At 38.7% G+C, this 8,850-nt stretch overlaps 1 non-coding gene across 1 annotated transcript; it reads right to left on the bottom strand.

The window, feature by feature from the left end:
• Nucleotides 1-364: 364 nt before the first annotated feature.
• On the bottom strand, nucleotides 365-437 carry TRNAP-AGG (transfer RNA proline (anticodon AGG)). Its single transcript has one exon. It is a non-coding gene; the product is annotated as a tRNA-Pro (tRNA).
• Nucleotides 438-8,850: the final 8,413 nt, after the last annotated feature.

Below are 8,850 nucleotides of genomic sequence, written 5' to 3' on the forward strand. Positions count from 1 at the left end.
GGCTTTTACTTTATTTGTAATGGATATAATATTCTCTGTAATCCCTGCTGTTAGCAGTGAGAGTTTTTAAACAATTTTTTTGTACTGTGAATTGTCTTTGGTCCTTCTGAGGTCACTTGTTCTGTTTGTTCATCCTGGCCCTTCTCTCTTTTAATGTTTATAGATCTGTGTAGGACATCAAAAAGCCTAGATTTAGCTTCTGGACCTCCAGATGGGTCCCTTTTATTCATTCTGCATCAAGGGTTAGAGTCTTCAGTCCAACCGTTCATTCAGTCCATGGTTATGCTCTTTTAAAAAAAAAATTTGTTTTTTGGTGCTCTTTTTTTGAGGGGGGTAATTAGGTTTATTTATTTATTTATCTTAATGGAGGCACTGGGGTTTGAACCCAGGACCTCTTGCATCCTAAGCACATGCTCAACCACTGAGCTATACCCTCCCTCCCCCTCCATGGTTATGTTCTTACAGTCTGATGTGAAGGAGGTAAATGGAGAGAAACTCAATGATGAAACTCACGTCTCCAATTATTTTCTATACACTCATGATTTCCAAAATTATACTTCAGTCTAAATCTCTCTGCTGAGATTTTGATGCATATATCCAGTTGCTTACTGGACATTTCCACTTGGGTGGAGGAACCTTAAATTTAACATGCCCAGACTTAATTAGTCATCAGCCCACCTCTCCCAGGCCCCTCCTCTTCTTCCCCCTCCCACATGTGTTAAAGTGGCCTGACCACCAACTTGATGATCCCAGCCTGGGTTTCATTCTCAACTCTTCATAACTCAATTCAATTAGCCATCCAGTTCTGTCAATTCAGCTTCCAGAATATCTCTTGAACCTGTGTACTTCTTTTATCTCTACTTCCCATAGGACTCGTATACATCCTGACCACTGTAATTACGCATTTGAATGATCACAACATCTCTTTACCTGGTCTTCCTCCTCCCAGTCTTTATATACTCAGTTGTTTCTCCAGAGTGACCTTCTAAGATGAAAAATCTCATTAGATCATTCCAAACTGATCATCGCCCATTTCAATGACTGCCCACTGATCAGAGGGTTAAAACTGAGCATCTTTCTCTAGTTTGTAAAACCCTTTATGCTCTGACCACTGGTCACCCATCCAGTTGATCTTTCACTATGCCCTGTCTCACCTTCTGTAACCTTGTCACACCAAGACTCTTGCAGGCCTTGGAATGCATTTTGCTCTCTCTTACTCTGATACAATTATTTAAGAACTGCACAGTGGAAGAGGGGCTTAGGAATTTGAAAAGAAGAAGCCAAAGTTATAAGAGGAAGTTGAAGAAAGAGTTTGAAAACAGGATAGCGCGCTCATGAGTGTCAAATGCAGCAGAGAAGGCAAGTAGGATAAGGATGAAAAAGCACCTGTTTGTTTTTACAAGAAGAAACCTACTATGAAATATGAAATTGCCTTTACTCTTTAATTGGAACCACTGAGCAGTAACTCTTTCATTTTCAAAATTAATTGTTAAAGTCTCTGTCTTTATTTGAAAATAGACTGACTAAATGGTGGATACTGGATACTGACTGTAGAATTCAAAAGTGGTCATTTTGTGAACTTACTGAAATCAATTTTGGGGAAGCAACAATAATGGAAGCTGACTGGCATGGATTAAAAAGAGGATGTGAGGTGAGGAAGTGGAAGATCACTTTTGTAGATAACTCTTCTAAAATACAGAACTGTGATGGGAAGGAGCAAAACAATAAGGTGATTAAAGTCCAGATAGATTGTTCATTGTGTGGTGTGTGTGTGTGTGTGTGTATACGTGTTAAGACAGTATAGATGTGAGCATATTTATAGACTGACTAGAGGTCAAAGGCACACTAGATCATCAGACTGATTTCTTTATGCCTATATTCCCAGTTTTGCAGACACCCCCCCCCCCCCCCCGCCAGCTCCATTTCTCACCTCCAGGGAGAGGCATAGTGTAGGTTCTTGTTGGGACCTTCTTCTCCCCAACATCACTTAAGTCTGCTGTGTTAATGGACCTTAGCTCTGGATGGCAGGATGTATCCTCTCCCTCCCCTTCATGCACCCTTGCAGGAATCAACTTCCTGTTGTCCATGTGGAGATTGTCTACCATCTGGTCTTCTGTTGCTTTGCTCCATGGCCTTTTCCACTCTCCTGGATTTATCACTTCAGCTCCTCCTTGGGCCTCAGCTCACTTTCCCATGTCTCTACTTAAAATAGGTTTTAGCTAAAGGTTTAGGGGATAGTTGAGAGGCCATTCTACATAGATAAGCAGTGTCTATTAATTGTAACATTCTTCTTGGAAATTTGTCTACAATTCCTGCACAACCATGCCCCGTTGTGTAACCTGGCTCTCAGCCATGTTGTGGGGTTCCCTCCTTCTTGACACTTCTTCCAGTTTCCGCTGATGGGTAACTCCAAATGCTCACTACTTCGTCACACAGAGTAACTTAGTCTTCCTTTTCTAAAATTCTTCCATCTGCATAGTTGGCCCGTATTTCAGACACTAACAGGCTGTTAAGACAGTTTCCTAAGAAAAAGTGTTTGTCTCTTTTAGAGGAATACCATGGTCTTTCTCGGCCAATTGATTCAAATGACAGCCACAGTTAATAATAACATTTCTAGATCTATATTTCTTGCTATCTATGCAGCTATCTATCTTGGAAATATTAGGCAAGGATACCAAAGAAAAAAGTCATCCTTATTGCATACTTGCTATTAAAATTTACTTTAATTAATACAGATCAGCTGGGACATTATAATTAGAATCTTTAAAAGCAAATGCATATAATTATAATTTCAGTATTTAATTTTAGAGTTTTTACATAATTACCTGACTTCTTCAAATCAAAAAAATTCCAAATGTGGCTCTTTATTATTTTCTCATATGTATTTTCAAAACAAAAATGTAAGCTAACACTTCTCCCATCCTTAATAACTCCACATTAAAGTTAAAGAAATAATAGACTTCATATGATCGAAGTCTGAAATTTCACTTCAGAGGAAAGCCATGTTAAAAGTTCACTAAGTTCGAAAACTCTCTGTTGTCAAAAAGTGTCCAAGCACCATTTGGAACCTGTAGGATTATTTTAGGAAATTTGAGTATGGAAATTGCCTGTAGAAGAGAGGGATGTTAAGAGGGAAAACGTCGTAACTCAAGTAAGGTCACAATGAATGTTGTTACATGGCAAAGTGATGCTGGCCCCCTTGCAGAGTTTTCTAGTAACAAAGGAGAGTTAGAATTCTAGCTTCTCAGTTCGAGATTTGCAGATACTAACTACTATATATAAAATAGATAAACAACAAGCTTATATTGTATAGCACAGGGAACTATATTCAATATCTTGTAGTAACCTATAATACGAAAAATATGAAAATGAATATATGCATATAAATGTATGACTGAACTATTATGCTGCACACCAGAAATTGACACAACATTGTAAACTGACTATACTTCAATTAAAAAAAAGAGAATTCCAGCTTCTGTCTCTTTTTTTTAAAGTGAAGTATAGTTGATTTGCAATGTTGTGTTAGTTTGTGGTGTACAGCACAGTGATTCAGTCATACATATATATATGTGTGTATATATATATTCACATACACACACGCATTCTTTTTCATATTCTTTTTCATTATACAGCTTCTCTTACCTTTAATCATCTCACTGCTCCATAAGAATACCTTCAACTTGACAAGGCAGATGAGAAATAAGTGCAGGTGAATTTGTTCAAATAACCAACTATTTTTATGGGAGGGAAGTTCAGTTTGATTATACTCTTGGTTGAATAATGTTTTTAAACAAACCAGAGATAAAGTCTTGTAAACAAAGAAAATAATACTGTGTATAAGTTAACAATTTATATGTTTCACAGATTCGACCAAGAAGAAACTTACACTATTCAGTGCATCTCTGATTTATTAAAAAATGGAGGCTTCCCTTTAATCCCATTGTTTGGTATTTGGAATTGAACGAGCCATGAGAAATTTCAGTGAAGCAGACCAGTTTTGGCTAAATCACATAAATGATTTTGTTGAAAGAGTATTAGAATACTCCCTGGCATTGAACCTATCATTTTAAAACAACTATATATTGATACCTATTTTTAAAAAGATATATCTTTGGTAATGTTCTTGGATTGTAATAAAGCTGCTCATAAGAGAAGAAGTTACATAGATAGGTTGAGTGAACCAAGTGGGTTCTAAGTTTCCCTGAACTGCTACTGGCTAAGTTTTACATTTTTTGATCATGTGTTGCCATTTTATTCTTGGTGTGGTTCTAACACTGTTTGATTTCCTGTTTTTTGTTTTCAGAGCCTGGAAACTTAGAGGGGGAAGCAAAGGAGTTACTGCGTTATAAGCCGTGAGTCTGTTCATCCACTGCCCGACTCACCGTCCGACAGTTCCTCTCCTAGGAGGGGTTTACTGCTATCACAGTCAGTACTAAAGATAAGTTGGGATATCAGATGCTTTGGTATCCACATATCTAAATAATAGTAATTATTTTGCTTCTAGCTTTCTCTAATGTTATTTGGTTTTGAGAGCTAATGGTATTTCTATTTTATTCCATAGTAAATATCAGTTTCACTAAATCATTAGAGTTGGGTCCTACAGTTATAAGAGTATTGATTTTTATGTAAACCAACAGAAAATGCTAACAAATCATAGAAAATGTTTCATAGTTTACTGGGGCTCTTCTAAAAGCCGCTTTATGTTCCATCAGGCAGCATAAAGATGGGAGATACTGGGTTAGGGGCGGGTTGAAAGAGGAACTAGGAGGGAAGCAGTGATGATAAATGCTTTGACATTCTTTCACAATAAATAAGAAGCTATGTCATATTCACCGTTCTAAAGGGTGACAGAAATACTGTGCAGCTTAAATGATCGGGTAGGGGCTTGTGTTCCTAGATTATACGATTTAGTAGCTATGCATTGGGTTTTATTACACACAGTGTACTTTGAAAAGTCAACCAATAAAAAGAAAACAGAATAACTTAAACTTTTGGCTGTGGCTTCTATTTCATTATGCCTAGTAACTTGAAAAATACAGAAGCACAGTGTTAAAAATGAAGAAATTAATATATATGGGAGGCCTGAAATAGTCCTACTGTTTTAGAAAATTAAGTTCAGAGTATCTGCTGTGGGAATTCAATAAAACTTTTGGCTTTCAATATAAGATAGACTATAAATCAATAAAGTTTAAATAGTTCTGCTCTCTTGAACACCTGCTTATCTGTCTTGAGAAAATTCTGTAGTGTTTTAACCATCATTTTATGACATTAAAAAGTAATGCTCACTATTGCAGTACTTGGAAAGGCTATTAAAGTTAAGGGCATGTGAGCCGTTCCATTATAAACCCTGATTTCCAGGAGTTTAATATAACCCAGACATCGCGTGTAATAAACCCTAATGCAGGAATCTGAAACTTGGATCATTATTTTCTCTATTTAAAGGCCAATTGCCCCACAAAAGACTGTCTTTAGCCATGGCAAATATCTTTAAGATAAGTTATAATTTAAAAAATTTACCAGATGCTATTTTTTTCCTCCCTGTGATATTTTAGATCTCATTTAAGATAAGCCCTCAGAAAGGAAGGCTGTGTGTAAAATAGCTTTTGAATGAAGTTAATCTACTATGCAAAGATGCCCCTTCCCCCAACAGAATTTCATGCTTATTTCCATAGAGAAGAACTTTTGGGTCCACAAATATAGTACATTAGTTTTTCACAGTTGCTGTGACAAATTACCTCAAACTTAGTGGCTTATAATACCATAAATTTCTTCTCTTGAAGTTCTGGAAGTCAGACGTCTGAAAGGGCTGGTTCCTTCTGGAGGCTCTCAGGGGAGAAGAGGTTTCCTTGCCCTTTTCAGCTTCTAGTGGCTGCCTCTGTTGCTTGGCTTACGGGCCCTTCTTCCATCTCCAAAGCACATCAATCCAATCTCTGCTTCCATTAGCGGATGATGGAACAATAAGTGTTTCTTAGCTAGACAGTGTGAGAAGTATCTTTCATTGAACTGTTAGGGATGCCCAGTGGTGATGCTGGGGGAGCATGAAGGGGAACTTCAGAAGCAGACAGTTTGATGGCTTCTAGGGCTTCATCCATGCCTCAAAAGTTGGGTGTGGACTTCACTTTTGTTCAGTATTGTGAATTCGTTGCAAGAGGGAATGTAAGTGTATTATCTATTTTCAAATCAAGTTGAGCTCGAGATGCACTTCAATCTAAATCTGAATTTCACCTCTCTGACCTGCACATAAAAATGATTGATCTAGCCTCCCCCAAGAACTGGGGAGAAAGGAGTCTGTTTTGGAGGCAGAAGAAGAAACATATGGAGAAACACAGTTTTGTTTCGTGCTCACTGGTCGTCTCTGATGTTGGACAGGCTAAGATATGGTGGTCAGCGGCCTTCCTGGTTGGCATCAGAGTCTTCCTTCAAAACTGACAGCGTTTCTTTTTGATGGGTGCTGAGTGGCTGGTAGTTACTAGATTTGTAGTGAGAGGAGGTGCGTGGAGGTAAGGATTCCTTGATCTGCTGTAGTCCTTTCTCCCTCTCTGTTACACAGTGCCTTTTCCCAAAGAAATCATGCTGTAAATAACATTAAAAGAGGAAGCTTAGGGACCCCGAACAGCTTGCCAACATTTAATTGTTAATCCCTGGTGTAGCCAAATTATATTCTTTTAGGGAGAAAAGTGTAAGGAGTGTAAAAATAAGTGTGTACTAAATTAATTTCTACTCCATGATGATTTAAATGGGGCTTTTTTGTTGTTGTTGTTTTTTGCTGCTGAAAAACCAGCCACTCTGTATTGTTTCTCTGAGTAAAGTTCAGAGAGCCACCTGGTAGAACTGAGGAGATTCCTTGATGTTCCTCTTTGTCAGGGGTCTCAGGATCAGCCTCAGGCTTGATGACTCACTAGGACTTATAGGATGCGGAAAGGCTGGTATACTCACAGCTACTATGTATTACAGAGGAAAGATACAGATCAGAATCAGCAAAGGGAAACTGGTACAATGGGGCCCAAGACCTCAGGCAAATAAAAACACTCTTATTGGGCAGGATATTCCAAGGGCTCAAAGATAATGTCAGCGGAGCCAGTCAGGGTCCAGTCCTGAAGACATGCCTTTCTTGGGAACGTGCAGGGTTTCAGCAACCTGGGCCTGCTGAGTTAACCCTTCACTGCACAGTCCCCTTTGATGTTGTACCATTTAACTGAGGCAGCAATAGCATTGATATTTACAGCAAGGATCATTTTGCTGAATCTTCAAAGTGTCATGCTATAGAGAGAGTAAGTAAGGTTATAGTTTTGTTTTTTCAGATGCCAATAATGGGTGATCTCTGGCGTTGAGTCTGCCTTGATGTCAGCACTGAAAGGATTCCATTACAGAGTGAGCACAGACAGATACTGAGTGGAGTATTCCTCATTTCTGTGTTTTACATGCTCAAAGAGGATAAACATGTAATGAAACATCCCCAAACACCCCATAAACAAAAGACATCTCTGCTGTTTTTGCTACCTTTCAGGCCAGTAGTTCTCAGCCCAGACTGCATGTTAGAATCACCCGAGGGGCTTTTAAACAACCAATGCCTGGGAAGCATCTGCAGAGATTTTGGCTCAGCTCTCTAGAATATGGCTTGGGAACTGGCATTTAAAAGTATTTTCAGGGTGACTTTTAATGGGCAGATGCTGAAGGCTTCTGCAGTTGATTAGATGAGGATAGAGTTAGGGAAACAGTGATCTTCCTTAAGCCGGTGGTTCTCAAACTTGGCTGCGTGTTAGACTTATCTGGGGATAGATTTGTAAGCTGTTGGACTGAATGAGACAATTGTGGAGATGAAGGTTTTGGACTGTAGATAACATCTGGGTATTATCAGCATATAGGTGACTTGTAAGCTATTGGACTGAATATGACCAGGGAAGGTTATGCATGATGGAGACAGAGTGTTCACTGAGGGTGGCAGCTAGAGCATTCTGATGGCAGGTTAGGGATGGAGTCACGGGAGGCATGGATGGTGAATAGGGGGTGAGGAGAGACAGTAAGCTTAGACAAGCTTACAACAGTGGGCTCTGAAGGGAAAGAGAGAAATGAGGCTGTTATTGGATGGCCAATTGGAATCAATGAAGGATTTTTCGAAGGGAAAGACACAGAGCATGTTTGTGGGTTGATAGACGTGATCCTGTGTAGGATGTGAGGGATTAACAACACAGGAGGGAAAGAGGAGAAACTGAAGGAGAAAGCTCCCGAGAAGCACCTGAGAAGGTGCAAGGAGAGGGAACCCTGGGCACAGATGGCTGAACTCGTTCTTGATAGGCGAGTTTTTGTATCAGGAGGGAATGTAGGAATCAGCTTCTGTCAGTACCTTCTTAAGCCAGATGTCCTACATTTTTTCTGCCTTCATCAAACTTGTAAAGAATTCCATACCTTCTGCCTAGGTTAGGATTATACTTTGGCTCTAGACTTAAACTATTGTCAAAACCAATTGAACAACTTCATGAATTCTTACGCCAGAATTATTCTGAATTGTTTTCTTTTTTGTTTTATAATTTACCTTATACATATTTTCCTTTTGACAATTTTTAATGAAAGGATACACAGATATAACAAACACACATTCATATAACCGAGAATTAATAACTGTTGATATTTTCATCCTCTTTCTCTTTTTTTGAAGAAATAAAACATCACAGATAGAGCTAAAATCCTCTTAACCAACACTCCTTGTCTCTTCCAGACTTTCCTGAAGCACCCACTGTCATGAGTTTGGTACCTTTCTCATCTATTGGTATGCCTTTACATACATGCACATCACACTTAAATAGTATACAGTGGGATTTTTGTGGTTTGAAATGTACACAAATGATG

Source organism: Camelus dromedarius, chromosome 3 (genome assembly GCF_036321535.1).
Source record: "Camelus dromedarius isolate mCamDro1 chromosome 3, mCamDro1.pat, whole genome shotgun sequence".
NCBI classification, from domain to species: domain Eukaryota; kingdom Metazoa; phylum Chordata; class Mammalia; order Artiodactyla; family Camelidae; genus Camelus; species Camelus dromedarius.